Here is a 15,297-nt window from a genome sequence, read left to right as displayed (position 1 = left end):
TAGCACATTTGTCATAGCTAAGAAGCCAGCATTCATATAGTACTCCTGACTGAACACCACAATTTATTTGGATATTCCTTAATGGTCTTTATACAGAGAATCTTTTTAAATCAGTACAGTGTCCTCACTGAATATAAATGGAAGAAATTTTTGTGTTTTTCAAGTGATAATGCTTGGATATGACTATGCAATAAGACATAATGAAGTATGCCGGAGGTTTGCGCTGTGTGGAAGTAATCCTGAATGGAGCATCAGCAAGTGCAAACTGATTGAAGTGGTTTATGTTGTCAGCTCAAGTCCTAGAACAGTGCTGACAATGGTGGCATGATTTTCCAAAATGATGAACACTTCCTGGGAAACTTCAAAAACAAGTAATCTCACTTCGATTTACACAGTAGATCCTAGTACTTGTAGTCTTAGAAATTAAAATTGTGTAAAAAAATGCTTCACAAGGTTAGGCATAGCAGCTCACACCCGCAACCCTAGCATGTTGGGAGGTCGAGGCCGGCAGATCGCCTGAACTCAGGAGTTCAAGACCAGCAACATTGTGAAACCCAGTATCTACAAAAAATACAAAAATTAGCCACACATGATGGCACACACATGTAGTCCCAGCTACTCAGAAGGCTGAGGCAGGAGGATTGCCTGAGCCCAGGAGGTCGAGGCTGTGGTGAGCTGTGCTCACTGCACTCCAGCCTGGGTGAAAAAGTGAGACCCTGTCTCAAAAAGAAAAAAAAAAAATGCTTTGCAAAAATATGTACAGTGGGGTTAGTTTCTCGGCTTAGTTACTGATAGTTTTTTTCATTTATGTGAATAGTCCAGCAGGGAGTATGAATGACAAGCAGGACATGGAACAGTCTTTTTGTTGTCCCAACATGTGCAGAATCAGTCCTGTGCATCCAGCATCCTTATATCCCAGAGTAGCCCTAATCATTGTAATAACCCAAAATGTACCCATTCATTTCCAAAATGCTTCTGTCACCTTTGTTTAAAAACTGTTTGGTTCTTTCAACATTTTATCTTTTATCCTGGTGCTTCCATCTTTTGTTTTAAAAAACAGAGGGGAATAATATATGAATATGTCCAGAGAAATGTCCTGATATAACCATTTTTAATCTCTCTTTAATCCAAGGAAAATAAATCTTTCAGAATAATCTAACCTTTCTTTCTTAGGTGATTTTAAAATCTATTATCATAGCACTGACTGGACATGGTGGTTCATGCCTGTAATCCCAGCACTTTGGGAGGCCAAGGCAGGAGGATTGCTTGACCCCAGGAGTTCAAGACCAGGCTAGGCAACATAGCAAAAACTCATCTCTACTAAAAATACAAAAAAATTAGCTGGGTGTGGTAGTGTGGCTAGACTTTGCAAGGCTAGGCATGGCAGCTCATACCCACAACCCCAGCACTTTGGGAGGCTGTAGTAGTCCCAGCTACTTGGGAGGCTGAAATGGGAGGATGGTTTGAGCCTGGGAGGTGGAAGTTGCAGTGAGCCAAGGTTGTGCCATTGCACTCCAGCCTGGGCGATAGAACCAGAGCCTGTTCAAAAAATAAATAAAATAGGCCAGGCGTGGTGGCTCATACCTGTCATCCAAGCACTTTGGGAGGCCCAGGCAGGTGGGTCATCTGAGGTCAGGAGTTCAAGACCAGCCTGGCCAACATGGCAAAACCCCGTCTCAACTAAGAATACAAAAATTAGCCGGGCATGATGGCACATACCTTTAATCCCAGCTACTCAGGAGGCTGAGGCAGGAGAATCGCTTGAACCCAGGAGGCAGAAACTGCAGTGAACCAAGATTGTGCCATTGCACTCCAGCCAGGGTGACAGAGTGAGACTCTGTCTCAAAATAAATAAATAAAGTCTCTTGTCATAGCACTAGGATCCCTGAAATATTTATCATGTGGACCTTCTATCAATATCCACGCTGTGGTTGACATTTCCTTTAATTAGGATAACTCCAGTTTGCATTTAAAAAAACATTTTTATAATTTAGAAAAGTCAAAAATATTTTCTTAATTTTAAATTTATGGTGTATTACTTATCCAAAATCCAGTTATATATATGTACATAGATTAATAATAACCTACTTTTAAAATAGTAGATGCTCACATTTTTGGATCTGAGGACCCTATGAAAATCTGATTTATGCTGTGGGTACCTCTTGTAGGAAAATACACCTACAAATATGCGTAAAATTCCAAAGGGCTCACATACTCCTCAAAGCCCTCACCATAATGAATCTCAAGTTAAGAACTCCTGAGTTATAGCAGTTTCCTTCTTACTTGGTTATTTCATAAGGAAGCATTTTGGTCTTTTAATCACATTTATTAAGATAATAGTGATCTTCAAATAGGTTTTTCAATGCTGTTGATGCATGTTCTTTTTTCAGGCACAGTCCTCTTATAAACTTATTATCATATGCTTGCCATGTATTTGGTCAGTTCTCCACAACTCATTCCATTGTTCCCATTATTTCTTACATTAATCGTGATCTTTTGAGATAGTCAATTTAGTACTGGAAAATCTTTTTTGGTACTCTGACATTTTAGAGCTGTCTGACTCGTGACTGAACTATTAATATATATATTGCATTCACCAGCTTAGTGTGTCTCTCTTGAAACAGTAGACATATTCAGTTCTTAAGTTTTGCCTAACCTCATCCATGAGCACAAAATGTGTCATACTGATGAATAGTGTGTTGGTACAATTCTTTGCTTGGTCATATCTTCATGAGATTATCTTTGAAAAATACCTTCTTGTCTATTAATCCTTTCAGATAGCCTGTAATATTTTAAGAACTTTTAAGGTCATCACCAGTGATCACCACTTTTGTTTTTCGTAGGCACCAATCCATATATTTGCAAATTTATAATTTGAAAGCCTTTTGTACTGACCTAAAATAGATGATAGTGAATATGGAGATTGACAACTTCTATGTTCAGTAATACTTCTAGTTTACCTGAGAAATATATAGTGAATTAAAAATTTGCCACGTATATTCAGTAGATTGGTTTTAAGAAATGGCAGCTCAGTGTTTGAGCTCTCCACTGTGGCAGTTGGCAGGTTTCATGACTAGAAGAGCTTGTTTGAGCTTGTCATCGTAATATTTAAACATGTTGGCAAGAACATCTAGTTTTCAAACATGTAGATGTGCTAGATCAATATGTCTACTATCTCATCATTCAGGACATGAGTTTCACTCGTATTACGTTTACAGGGTAGGTAGGTAATTTTGAAGATAGAAATCAAGAGGTGATATCTCTAGTATCTGTTTCTGTTGCATGGCTTTATTGTGCTTTGAGCTGTCAGTAATCACTGGCCTTTGAACTTCTGTAAAGTAGTAATGCTTCTTAGCTTCCATTGTGATGTCTGTGTTATGTTGTACATTAAGAGCGGTGATGAATTTTGAATTATAAAGATGTCATTATTCTATGGAAACACATCAGAATTACACTAAAGCCTTCTTAATTAAATGTGAAAGGGATGGGCAGAGGAACCTCAAATTATGTGACCTGAAATCATTAATTTGGTTGAAAACTACTAAACAAAGCAGCTCGTCTTCTCTAAATATTTAGATTAGATACTGCTGTAGATAAATGTACCCTGTATTCGTCAGAAAGGCACCCTGGTCTTATGACAAGAGCACTGGATCAAACATCATCTGTGTATCTGTGGGCCTGGCTGTGTGACTTGGGGAAAGTTATGTAAACTCTTTGAACCATCTCATTCTTCTTATTCAGAAAATGGGGACAACAGCAATTCTATGTACTTCCCTGGATGGTTGGGAGAATTAAACCAAGCAGTATGTGAAAAGGCACTTGGAAAAGCATAAGGTGCCATGCGTATGTGAAGTATTCTGAAAACTATGCTTGTGTAATTCAGCTCTTTTGAGATCAATATATAACTCAAAACTAGAAAGGGGGGGGAAAAGACTGTTTGCCGTAAGACAATTTACTGCCACTTAAGGTTCAAAAGAATTCAGAAATGCTTACCTTCAGTGGGTTTTGAGTGAAGATCTGTGGAAGGTGATTGGAAACCATCACGTTTGTATTTGGTTCTGTTTTGTTTTCATGATTGCTGCCTACTTAGAAGTTTGATTCCTGAAACAATAACAGAAAGAGCAGCTTGGAGTGTTGGGAGTGATGGAGGATTAGCTAAAGACCTGTGTGGGTATATTTATCTTCAGTATTAACCCTCAGGAAGTGAAAGACAAACCAGGTTAGACCCGTCAAGACCATACCTAGTCAGGCAGAATATACAGGCTGAGAAGAAGATAGGCTTTACATTCATTCATTTCATTTTTATCTTCACATTACGCTCTGAAGTAGATGGGTACTGTTATTGTGCCCATTTTCCAAGTGAAAAATCTGAGACATAGAAGGACCTGCCCAGGGTCTGATAGTCATGACCTAACTACTCTACTTTATTACCTAGTTGTGCTCCCATTCCATGCACTAGAGACAACACTATTTCATGGTCTGAATTTGGTCTTCCAAATGTGTGGTCCCGTTGGATGGACTTCCTTCTCCTAAGTTTATTAAATGACACTCTGCTAATGTAGAATGAATGCAAATGTGGAATGGATGCGTCTATTTATTTCTAGGTTTCCCTCTGTGCGAGTTGACCGTTGAGGTTTCAGTCCTAAAATGCAGTGAACTCCCTATCGTCAACCTTGTGGCCTCTGCTGTCACCCTGTCTCCCTAGCCCCAATTCCTGCACACTGTTACAGTTTATGACTTTTACTTTAGATGTAATTTCTTTCAGGATCTTCTTTTTGTTATTTTATTTGTTTGCTTTTACATATACAAACAGTACATACATGTGAAAATAAAATAAATGAAGTCATAAACCAAAATATGAATGTATTAACGCGTAATGTTCATTTGGGAATGTGCTTATTTCTTTCATTTGCTTAGTGCATTTTCTACATGTATTATTTTTTAAAAATCAAAAATATTTTTAAAATATTTTTTTAAACATCTCTAAAGAGAGAGATGTTTAGTTTTTTGTTTGTTTGTTTGTTTTTGGAGACAGGGTCTCACTCTGTCACTCAGGCTGGAGTGCAGTGGCACAATCATGGCTCAATGTAGCCTCCACCTCTCCGGGCTCAGTTGATCCTACCACCTCAGCTTACTAAGTAGGTGGGACCACAGGCGTGTACCACTGTACCTGGGTAATTTTTGTATTTTTTGTAGAGATAGGGTTTCACCGTGTTGCCCAGGCTGGTCTTGAATTCCTGGGCTCAAGCAATCTGCCCATGTCAGGCTCCCAAAATGCTGGAATTACAGACATGACCCACCATGCCCAGCTTATATAGTTATTTTAAGAAACAGAATTATTGATTATCTATTGTGTCTGACATGTCATATGTATGGTAGGATGGAGTTCAAAAGAAAGAAAAGTTAGAGTGTATTGAATGTTTCGAATTTAGCTTGAGGACATGAAATGCAAAAAATAAAAAATTAAAAGCATAATAAGTAAAATAATAAAAGTAGAATTTTAAGTATTGAAAAAAGGTAGAGAAGTGAGAAGTTGAGGTCAAGTCAAGAATGATAACAAGAGAAAATATCTTTGAGTTGTTTAAGTTTGAATCTTCTTACAGAAACATTCTCCCCAGGGCTTCATCCATTTCACAGGTATTTTTTGGACATCCTCTACTTTCGGTGCTGGATTTGGGAAATACAGTGGTGAATAAAGCATACTCTCTAGCATTTGAGTTTGAATAGTACCTTTATTTGTTTTCATCTTGAAAAGAAGCAGTTTACATAAGATGTACCTGATCAGGAAGGTATAGCTAGTTTGGGAGCCAGCCTCTGAACTTAATATGCAGAGTATTCAAAACTTCTCCAAATTATGTTATTTCCTGGGTCCTTTAAAGGTTGATGGTGATACTGAACTGTTGAACTATAGGGAAGTTGTGAAGATAAAGAAGGATGTCATCACATTCTCTTTATTACTACTATCATTTCCGGTGTTGACTCAGTATGTGTGAAGTTAAAACTATGGCCTTTTAATCATCTATTTATGGCACAGTCTAGTAGATAGTGCTCACTTTTTTAAAACAAAATACCTTGCCTTGTTATATAAACTTCTCCATCATCCCTGGATTTAGGGATAGATTAGACAGGCCAGGATGTGGAATGACTGCTAAGAAATCAATACTGGATCACCTCAGACAGCCAATGTCAGGTCTCCTGAGGCCTGTCCTTTTTCATGAGCGCAATACACTTACTGATTTCAGCAACTGCCTTTTGTTTGAGTTGGGATTAGCTATCATGAAAATAACACTTAGTTGTAGCCATTAAAAACAATTGGTCTCTTAATTCCAACAAGCACATGTAAGATTTTGGCCTTTAAATACAGCAAAAGCTCGTAGGACTTCCGAAGCTTCAATTTATATGATTCTGCTCCTGCTGTTACTGCACTGTAGGAATTGCAAAGTTAATCTCTATAGCATCAAGTTATCTGTTGTAAAAATCTGAACAGAGTACATTTTAGACATCCTATTGTTCGTTTAAAAGATAGTAAAGAAGGCCGGGCACGGTGGCTCACACCGGTAATCTCAGCACTTTGGGAGGCAGAGGCAGGCGGATCATGAGGTCAGGAGATCAAGACCGTCCTGGCTAACACGGCGAAACCCGTTTTTTTCTACTAAAAATACAAAAAATTAGCCAGGCATGGTGGTGGGCGCCTGTAGTCCCGGCTACTCAGGAGGCTGAGGCAGGAGAATGGCATGAACCCGGGAGGCGGAGCTTGCAGTGAGCCAAGATTCTGCCACTGCACTCCAGCCTGGGCAGCAGAGCGAGACTCTGTCTCAGGAAAAAAAAAAAAAAAGATAATAAAGAAAGCTCTCTTACTTATTTATTTATTTATTTATTTTGAGGCAAGGTCTCACTCTGTTGCCCAGGCTGGAGTGCAGTGGCGTGATCATGGCTCACTGCAGCCTCAGCCTCTGCCTTCCAGGCTCAAGCGATCCTCCCATCTCAGACTCCTGAGTAGCTGAGACTACAGGAATGCGCCACCATGCCCAGATAATTTTTTTGTAGTTTTTGTAGAGACGGGGATTCACCACGTTGCCCAGGCTGATCTTGAACCCCTGAGCTCAAGCAATTCTCCTGCCTCTGCCTCTCAAAGTGCTGGAATTACAGGCATGAGCCATCGTGCCTGGCCAAAATCGTGTATTTAGAAGACTATCTTCCTCTCAAGAACTTCTGACCAAACAGGAGTCTAAGTTTACATTGTTTTCTAGGCTTTTATTATCTAAATATTTCCTGCAGCAAAAAATGCCCTAAAATTCTTTGAAGTGTCAGCTACAAAAAATATTTCTTAATTAGATTATTTTATATGTTTTTTATCACTTTATCTGGGAAATACATTAGCATCAATAGTTATCATGGCCCATAAGCAACTATTATCAACACCTTCAAATTGTTCGCATTGATAACTATATGAAGTACTTTTTTAGGATTCTTTGGATTATAGTTTAAAAACTGGGGAATGGTATTTGTTGACTGGTCAACAGTGAGTAATGGTTCAGCACCCATGCTGTTTTGTATAAGATCCATTAGGCTGCTAGACTGTAAGTCTTACCCATGGTTTCTGTGTGGACATACACAGTGGCTGACTGTGCATTCCTTTCTCTTGAGAATTCAGTTGTTGCTGGAAATTGAGTTTTCAAATTTCGTAGGTTCTTTGTCCTCCTTTTTTGAAAAATATTTAAATGATGTTGTCCAAAGGGCTCACAGAGAAACAGCATGACCAACTTTCGGGAAATTAGTAAGCAGTAGGGTTATTTTTAGCTTTTTCTCCTTACAAACATTTCCTTTTGTTCTTTAGAAGACATTGTTGATCTTTCATTCATTTGCTGTGCTCTCTCCCCAGCTACAAAATGGCTTTTCAATAGAATAAGCCCTCTCTTCTGTACTCTGCATGACATAACTGTTTTTATTTTATTCAATTTTTCTCTAACTCATGAATTATTCATTTGTTTATGTTTTTTTCTGGATACTGAATACTCCCCTACACACACAAACACACACACACACACACATTTTTGTTGTCATTTGGAGTTGACTTCCTCCCTCATATGCAACTAATGACTGAAAAATCTTCATACAAGCAGGATATACAAAGTCTATATTTTTGTCAGTACATCGTATGGTAGTGGCTGATGGTGTGATTTGGCCTTTATTTGCTGTAAGTATCTATTTAAAAACCATCACCTTGAGAAAATTGTGCAGTAGTGTCACAGGATCCTTGGGGTGTCACATCACCAGCCAGAAACCTCTGTGACTAGTGGTGCCTTTGCCCAAGTTTTGCTTGGGCCCACTGGGCCAACTCAGCCTAGCAGGCTGCGCTCAGCTTGCACTACTGGCCTGGATCCCATGCCTGCCAAGGGCAAGTGGAGTGACGAGGGGTGCATGAGTGAGCAAGCTTGGGGTCCAACCACTGTACACAGCCAGGCATGCTGACTATGGCAGTGCAAACAGCTCCAGGTGCTGGCACAGGCGCTGAAGGCAAGGCTGCCTACAAGGCTGCAGCTGGACCAGGCGTACCACAAGCAGCTTTCACAGCTGGCACTGGGGAACACAGTGGCACCCAGAAGCTTAGAGACGCTGGGAACCACAGAGCCCAAAAGAAGATATCATAGCCCTGGCTCAGGGAGCTCCTGGGTCTGAGTTCTCTGAAGGGCCACAACTCTTCTCTCCTTGTTGCCCACAGCATGGCGAGCAAGGGGCATGTTTCAGTCCTGTTTGTGTTACAACCCTTTAGGCCCCACCATTCGGCAGGTCCTGAGTTCCTGTCCTGTGCCCAGGAAGAAGGAGGTACACAAACAAGTGGAGAGTGAGCAAGGCAAAGAGGAGCTTTATTGAGCAAAATAACAGCTCAGAGAAGATGCACAATGGGTAGTTCCTGTCCACAACCAGGGTGTCCCAATGTGAGTGTTCAGCTATCAGCAGAGTAGACCCTGTAGTGGGTAGCTCCTCTCCACAGGCAGGTCATCTGTAGAGGGTTCAGCGTTCAGCAGAGAGGAGACCCTGGGGTGGGTAGCTCCTCTCCGCAGCTGGTTGTCCCACTGTCTTTTCAGCTGTCAGCAGAGGAGACCCTGGGATGTGTAGCTCTTTTCCACAGCTGGTCATCCTGATGTCTGCTCAGCTGTCAGCAGAGAGGAGACCCTGGAGTGGGTAGCTCCTCTCTGCAGCTGGTTGTCCTGACATCAGCTCAAGTCTGGCTGAGTCCAGTGTTTTTATGGGCTTCAGAGGGGAGAATGTGCGGGCTGATTGGCCTATGGGTGGGCCCGAAAAAAGCACCTTAAGTTCCCACTCTGGTCCGCAGGACTGGCATCCTGGCCCCCAGCCTTCAGTCCTTCCCCGGCTTGAAGGTGGGGCTTCACCAGGGACCCACCCCTTTCTGCCCAGGAACCTGTCTGCCTGCTACCACTGTTTATGGTGCCCATGCTGTTCATCCAGAGGGGTGCCTGCAGGCCAGTGCCAAGCTGTGCTCAGTTCCCCCCTCAACTTCCCTCCCATGCTTGTCAGTGCCCAAAGTTCAGTAGGGGCTGAAGCAGCAGGGGGCTAGCATGTCAGTGCTGTCCTGAGCATACACACACTTGGCCAGGTTGTGACAGTGCCTGGGCTTGACCTCAGCTTTGCTCCAAGATCAGATCAGGTCCTGCTAATGGGTGGGGGGAGCTTCCTGGGACCCTGAGAGTGCAGAGATGCTTGGGTCCACAGCCATGGCTGGGTAGCTGCAGCTACACCCAGGAGGGTGGGGCTCCTGCCTCCTCCAAGCCCCTAAGAATACAGGGATGCTCAGGTCTGCATCCATGGCTTAGGCAACTTCAGCTGTGCCCAGGAGGTCAGGGCTCCTGCCTGCTCCTGGCCCCCAAGAGCGCAGGCATACTTGGGTCAGCAGCTACGCCCAGGAGGGGAGGCTCTTGCCCTAACAACTCAGAAGGGGGAAGGACTTCTGCCTGTTCCTGGCTCCTGCCAGCCGCATGGAGCACACAGCCCTAGCCACGCTTCCCCTACTGCAGCCAAGATGGGCCACCACTGACATCAGTAGTATTAGAGAATCCCAGGTTCAGGACAGATGTTACAAAGGCTGGTCTTTACACTTCAGCTTCATGTTTGATCTTTGAAAAATCTTCCAGTATAAAGAAGTAGTCAAATTTCTAAGGAAGCACACTGAAAACTCACTTTAACTCTTCACATAAAGGAGGGTTTGATATAAGACTTTTGTATTTTAGATCCCATCCAAAAGGATTTAGTCATTTTGTAATATCATCATTTAGCCTTTTTTTTTTTTGTCATTTTACTGTAAGATACGGAGACAGTTAGCATTTGTGGTTAAGATTGTGGGTTATGAAGTCAGACTGCCTGGTTTCAAATTGAAGTTACATCATTAATCTCTGTATGCCTTAGTTTCCTTATCTCGAAAAGGGAGATAATAGTTAGTTCATACAATTATTTTGGGATTTAAATCAGATAATCCATGTAAAGAGCCCATGATATAAGCACACCTCATTTTATTATCCTTCACTTTATTGTACTTTAGATACTATGTTTTTTACAAACTGAAGATTTATGTCAACCATGCTTTAAGCAAGTGTGTTAGTGCTGTTTGTCCAACAACATGTGCTTACTTCATGTCTCTGTTCACATTTTGGGATTCTCACAATATTTCAGACTTTTTTCTTTGTTTTTGATGGAGTCACACCCTGTTTCCCAGGTTGGAGTCCAGTGGTACAGTTTTAGCTCACTGCAACCTCCGCCTCCCGGGTTCAAGTGATCTGCTGTCTCAGCCTCCTAAGTAGCTGGGATTACAGGTGCATACCACCACTCCCAGCTAATTTTTTTTTTTTTTTTTTTTTTTTTTTTTTTTTTTAGTAGACATGGGTTTCACCATGCAGGCCAAGCTGATCTTGAACTCCTGTCCTCAAATGATCTGCCTGCCTGCCTACCTCGGCCTCCCAAAGTGCTGGGATTACAGGTGTGAGCTACCACACCTGGACAACTTTTTCGTTGTTATTATATCTGTTACGGTGATCTGTGATCAGTGATTTCCTTTTTTATTACATAGAGACAGGGTCTTGCCATGTTGCCTAGACAAGTCTGTCAGTGCTGTTTTTCCAACAGAATGTGCTCACTTCATGTCTCTATGTCACATTTTTGTAATTCTCACAGTATTTCAGACTTTTCCATTATTATTATATCTGTTATTGTGACCAGCAATCTTTGATATTACTATTGCAATTGTTTTGAGGTGCCACAAATCATGCTCTTATAAGACAGCGAACTCAATTGATGAATGTTGTATGTGTACTGACTGCTCCACCGAGCCATTCTCACCCCCTCCTTTGGCCTCCTATTCTCTGAGACTCAACAATGTTGAAATTAGATTAGTCAATAACCCTACAATGACCTGTAAGTGTTCAAGTGAAAGGAAGAGTCATAAATCTTTTGCTTTAAATCAAAAGCTAGAAATGATCAAGCTTCATGAGGGAGGCATGTCAAAAGATGAGATAGGCCTCTTGTGCCAGTCAGTCAAGTTATGAAACAAAGGAAGAGTTCTTGAACGTTATTAAAAGTGCTACTCCAGTGAACACACAAATAATAAGAAAGCAAAATAGACTTGTTGCTGATTGGAGAAAGTTTTAGTGGTCTGGATAGAAGATGCAACCCGCTACAACATTCCCTTAAGCCAAAGTCTAATCCAGAGCAAGACCCTAACTCCCATTCTATGAAGGCTGAGAGAAGTGACGAAACTGTAGAAGAAAAGGTGGAAGGTAGCAGAGGTTGGTTCCTGAGGTTGAAAGAAAGAAGCTGTTTACATAGCATTAAAGTGCAAGGTGAAGCAGCAATTGTTGATTTAGAAGCTGTGGCAAGTTAACCAGAGGATCTAGTTAAGATCATTGATGAAGGTGGCTATACTAAATGACAGATTTTCCATGTAGATGAAATAGCCTTCTATTGGAAGAAGATGCCGTCTAGGACTTTCAGGAATGCTAGAGAGGAGATGTCAATGCCGGGTTTGAAGGCTTCAAAGGACAGGCTGACTCTCCTCTTAGGGGCTAATGCAACTGGTGACTTGAAGTTGAAGCCAATGCTTATTTACCATTCTGAAAATTCTAGAGTCCTTAAGAATTATGCTGAATCCACTCTACCTGTGCCCTGTAAATGAAACCACAAAGCCTGGATGACAACACATCTATTTACAGCATGGCTTACTGACTATTTTAAGCCACTGTTGAGATCTACTGCTTAAAAACAAAAGATTCCTTTCAAAATATTACTGCTCCTTGACAAAGTACCTGGTTACACAAGAACTTGGATGGAGATGTTCAAGGAGATGATGTTGTTTTCATGCCTGCTAACAGAACAGCCATTCTGCTGCCCATGGATCAAGGAGTAATTTCAACTTTCAAGTCTTATTATATAAGAAATGCATTTCATAAGACTACAGCTGCCATAGATAGTAATTTATCTGAGGGATCTGGGCAAAGTACATTGACAACCTTCTGGAAAGGATTCACCATTCCAAATGCCGTTAAGAACGTGCATGATTCATGGGAAGAGATCAAAATTTCAACATTAACAGAAATTTAGAAGAAATTGATTTCAACCCTCATAGATGACTTTGAGGAAGGGATTCAAGACCTCACTGGAGGAAGGAACTGCAGATATGGTAGAAGCAGCAGGACAACTAAAATTAGAAGTAGAACCTGAAGATGTGACTGAATTGCTGCCATCTCATGATAAAACTTAAAGAGATGAGGAGTTGCTTCTTAAGGATGAGCAACGAAAGTGACTTCTTGATATGCAGTCTACTCCTGGTGAATATGCTATGAATGTCAATGAAATGACCACAAAGGATTTAGAATATTACATAAACTTAGTTGGTAAAGCAGTGGCAGGTATTAAGATACTTGACTCGTTTTGAAAGACATTATATTGTGGGTGAAATGCTATCTAACAGCATCGCATGCTACCAAGAAATCTTTCATGAAAGGAAGAGTCCATTGATATGGCAAACTGCATCTTTGTCTTATTTTAAGAAATGGTGGCTGGGTGCGGTGCCTCACGCCTGTAATCACAGCACTTTGGGAGGCCGAGGCGGGCGGATCACCTCAGGTCAGGAGTTCAAGACCAGTCTGGCCAACATGGTGAAACTCCATCTCTACTAAAAGTACAAAAAGTAGCTGGGCATGGTGGCACCCACCTGTAGTCCCAGCTACTCGGGAGGCTAAGGCAGGAGGATCGCTTGAACCCAGGAGGCGGACGTTACAGTGAGCCAGGATCGTGCCACTGCACTCCAGCCTGGGCAACAGAGCAAGACCCTGTCTCAAAAAAAAAAAGAAAAAAGAAATTGCCACAGCCATGCCAACCTTCCATAACTACCACCCTGATCAGTTGGCACCCTGATTGTAACTACCACCGTGATCAGTCAGCAGCCATCAACATTGATGGAGGCAAGACCCTCCACCAGCAAAAAGATTACAGCTTGCCGAAGGCTCAGATGACCATTGGCATTTTTTAACATGTAAGGTATATACATGGTTTTTGTGGGTGTTTTTGGTTTTGATTTTGGGTTTTTTTTGTTTTTGTTTTTGTTTGTTTTTCTTTTTTTGAAACAGAGTCTCACTCTGTCGCCCAGGCTGGAAGGCAGTGGTACTATCTTGGCTCACTGCAACCTCCACCTCCCAGGTTCAAGCAACTCTCCTGCCTCAGCCTCCTGAGTAGCTGGGATTACAGGTGCCCGCCACCATGGCTGGCTAATTTTTGTATTTTTAGTAGAGACAGGGTTTCATCATGTTGGCCAGGCTGGCTTGAACTCCTGACCTCAGATGATCCACCCACCTTGGCCTCTCAGAGTGCTGGGATTACAGGCATGAGTCACTGCACCCAGCCATGTACACTGTTTTTTAGACAATTCTTTTGAACAGTTAATAGACTAGAGTATAATGTACATTTATAGACTTTTATGTGCAATGGGAAATCAAAAAGTTTGTGTGACTCACTTTATTGTGATATTCACTTCATTGCAGTGGTCTGGAACTAAATCCACAGTATCTCTAAGGTATGCCTGTAATGCCTGACATAGGAAAGTCTCAACAGATGTTAGCTATTATTATTGCATAAGATTGTTTTATTTATGATATAGGATGTAATCTTAGAATATCATATACCATAATGAGACAAAATATTCAATTTCTGGGGACCCTTACCTCTTTCCCTGCAAGAAGTTTTTTATTGGGATATCCTCAATAGAGGTGGCCTAATTCCACAACCAGTGAATTTACTTATCCTTGCCCCTTTAATATTTGCATCTCTTCATGTCTAGAATTGGCACAATTATAATGAGAAATCAAGCAAAACATTTTTTTGCATAAAGAGAGGAAGGCAGAATGTGAGATGGCGTTGACATCTGTGCCTCTGCCCTGGGCCAAAAAGCAGAGTGGGTATTTGCTGCTGATTCGGCACCCCATCTGCTGCGTTCTCTAGTGGTTACATGCCTCTTCCCTTTCCCCTCTGTTTGGAGCCCCAGGGATGATGAAGTCAGGGAGAGAAGGTTGGAATGTAATGCTTCAGAGGAGAAAAACAGGACAGAGGTTCAGGGAAAGACAACAGAATGAGGAGCCCCATTCTGCAGATGACCCAGTAGGATAAATGCTAAGTCTTCTCTGCCAATGGCAGTTTTACGAGTGTTTGACGGACTGTGTGAAGGTTAAAAACACTAGCCTGTTTTAGTGAATCTCCGTTCTTCTGCTTGAGAGCTTTTCTGACGTCTGACTCAAGAATTTACTAAACTTGGTTTCATTAAACTCTTTGTAAACCTCTTGTTTTTTTAACTCTTAGCTCAGGCCTTCAGAATAAGTCCTTTATTTTTACCAGGAGTGCTCTAACTTTTGAATACATCCGTTGTTTCTCTTTTCCTATAGCATATAACTCACTCCACTTGTCAATTAATTTACAAACCTAACTCCTACTAAAGCAGCTTCTTATTTTAAGGTAACATTGTCTACCTGATCTGAGAGGTAGAAATCTGAGTTTCTATAACATGGTCATCTTAGAACCACTCGTTTAAAGTTTAAAATGCAAAGCATCGCACACTCAAAGTCTATAGTGCTGTGATTGAACTGTTTAATTAATTTTGGTTAAAACCTAAGTAGTTAAGCAACAGAGTGATGAGTGCCCAGAAAGGCATGGATTGAGTAAACAAAAGTAAGCAATTGAAAGGAGGAGCTAGGGAGAAATTGCTTGTTTAATGGATCTCTTCATTTTTAATGGAAAATT

At 41.3% G+C, this 15,297-nt stretch overlaps 1 protein-coding gene across 2 annotated transcripts in view; it reads left to right on the top strand.

The window, feature by feature from the left end:
- NLN (neurolysin (metallopeptidase M3 family)) overlaps positions 1 to 15,297 on the top strand; it is a 109,984-nt gene that overhangs the window by 74,616 nt on the left and 20,071 nt on the right. The window lies entirely within an intron of this gene.

This window comes from Mandrillus leucophaeus, unplaced genomic scaffold, assembly GCF_000951045.1.
Source record: "Mandrillus leucophaeus isolate KB7577 unplaced genomic scaffold, Mleu.le_1.0 Scaffold771, whole genome shotgun sequence".
Lineage (NCBI taxonomy): Eukaryota > Metazoa > Chordata > Mammalia > Primates > Cercopithecidae > Mandrillus > Mandrillus leucophaeus.
This window is presented reverse-complemented; position numbering and strand designations above follow the sequence as displayed.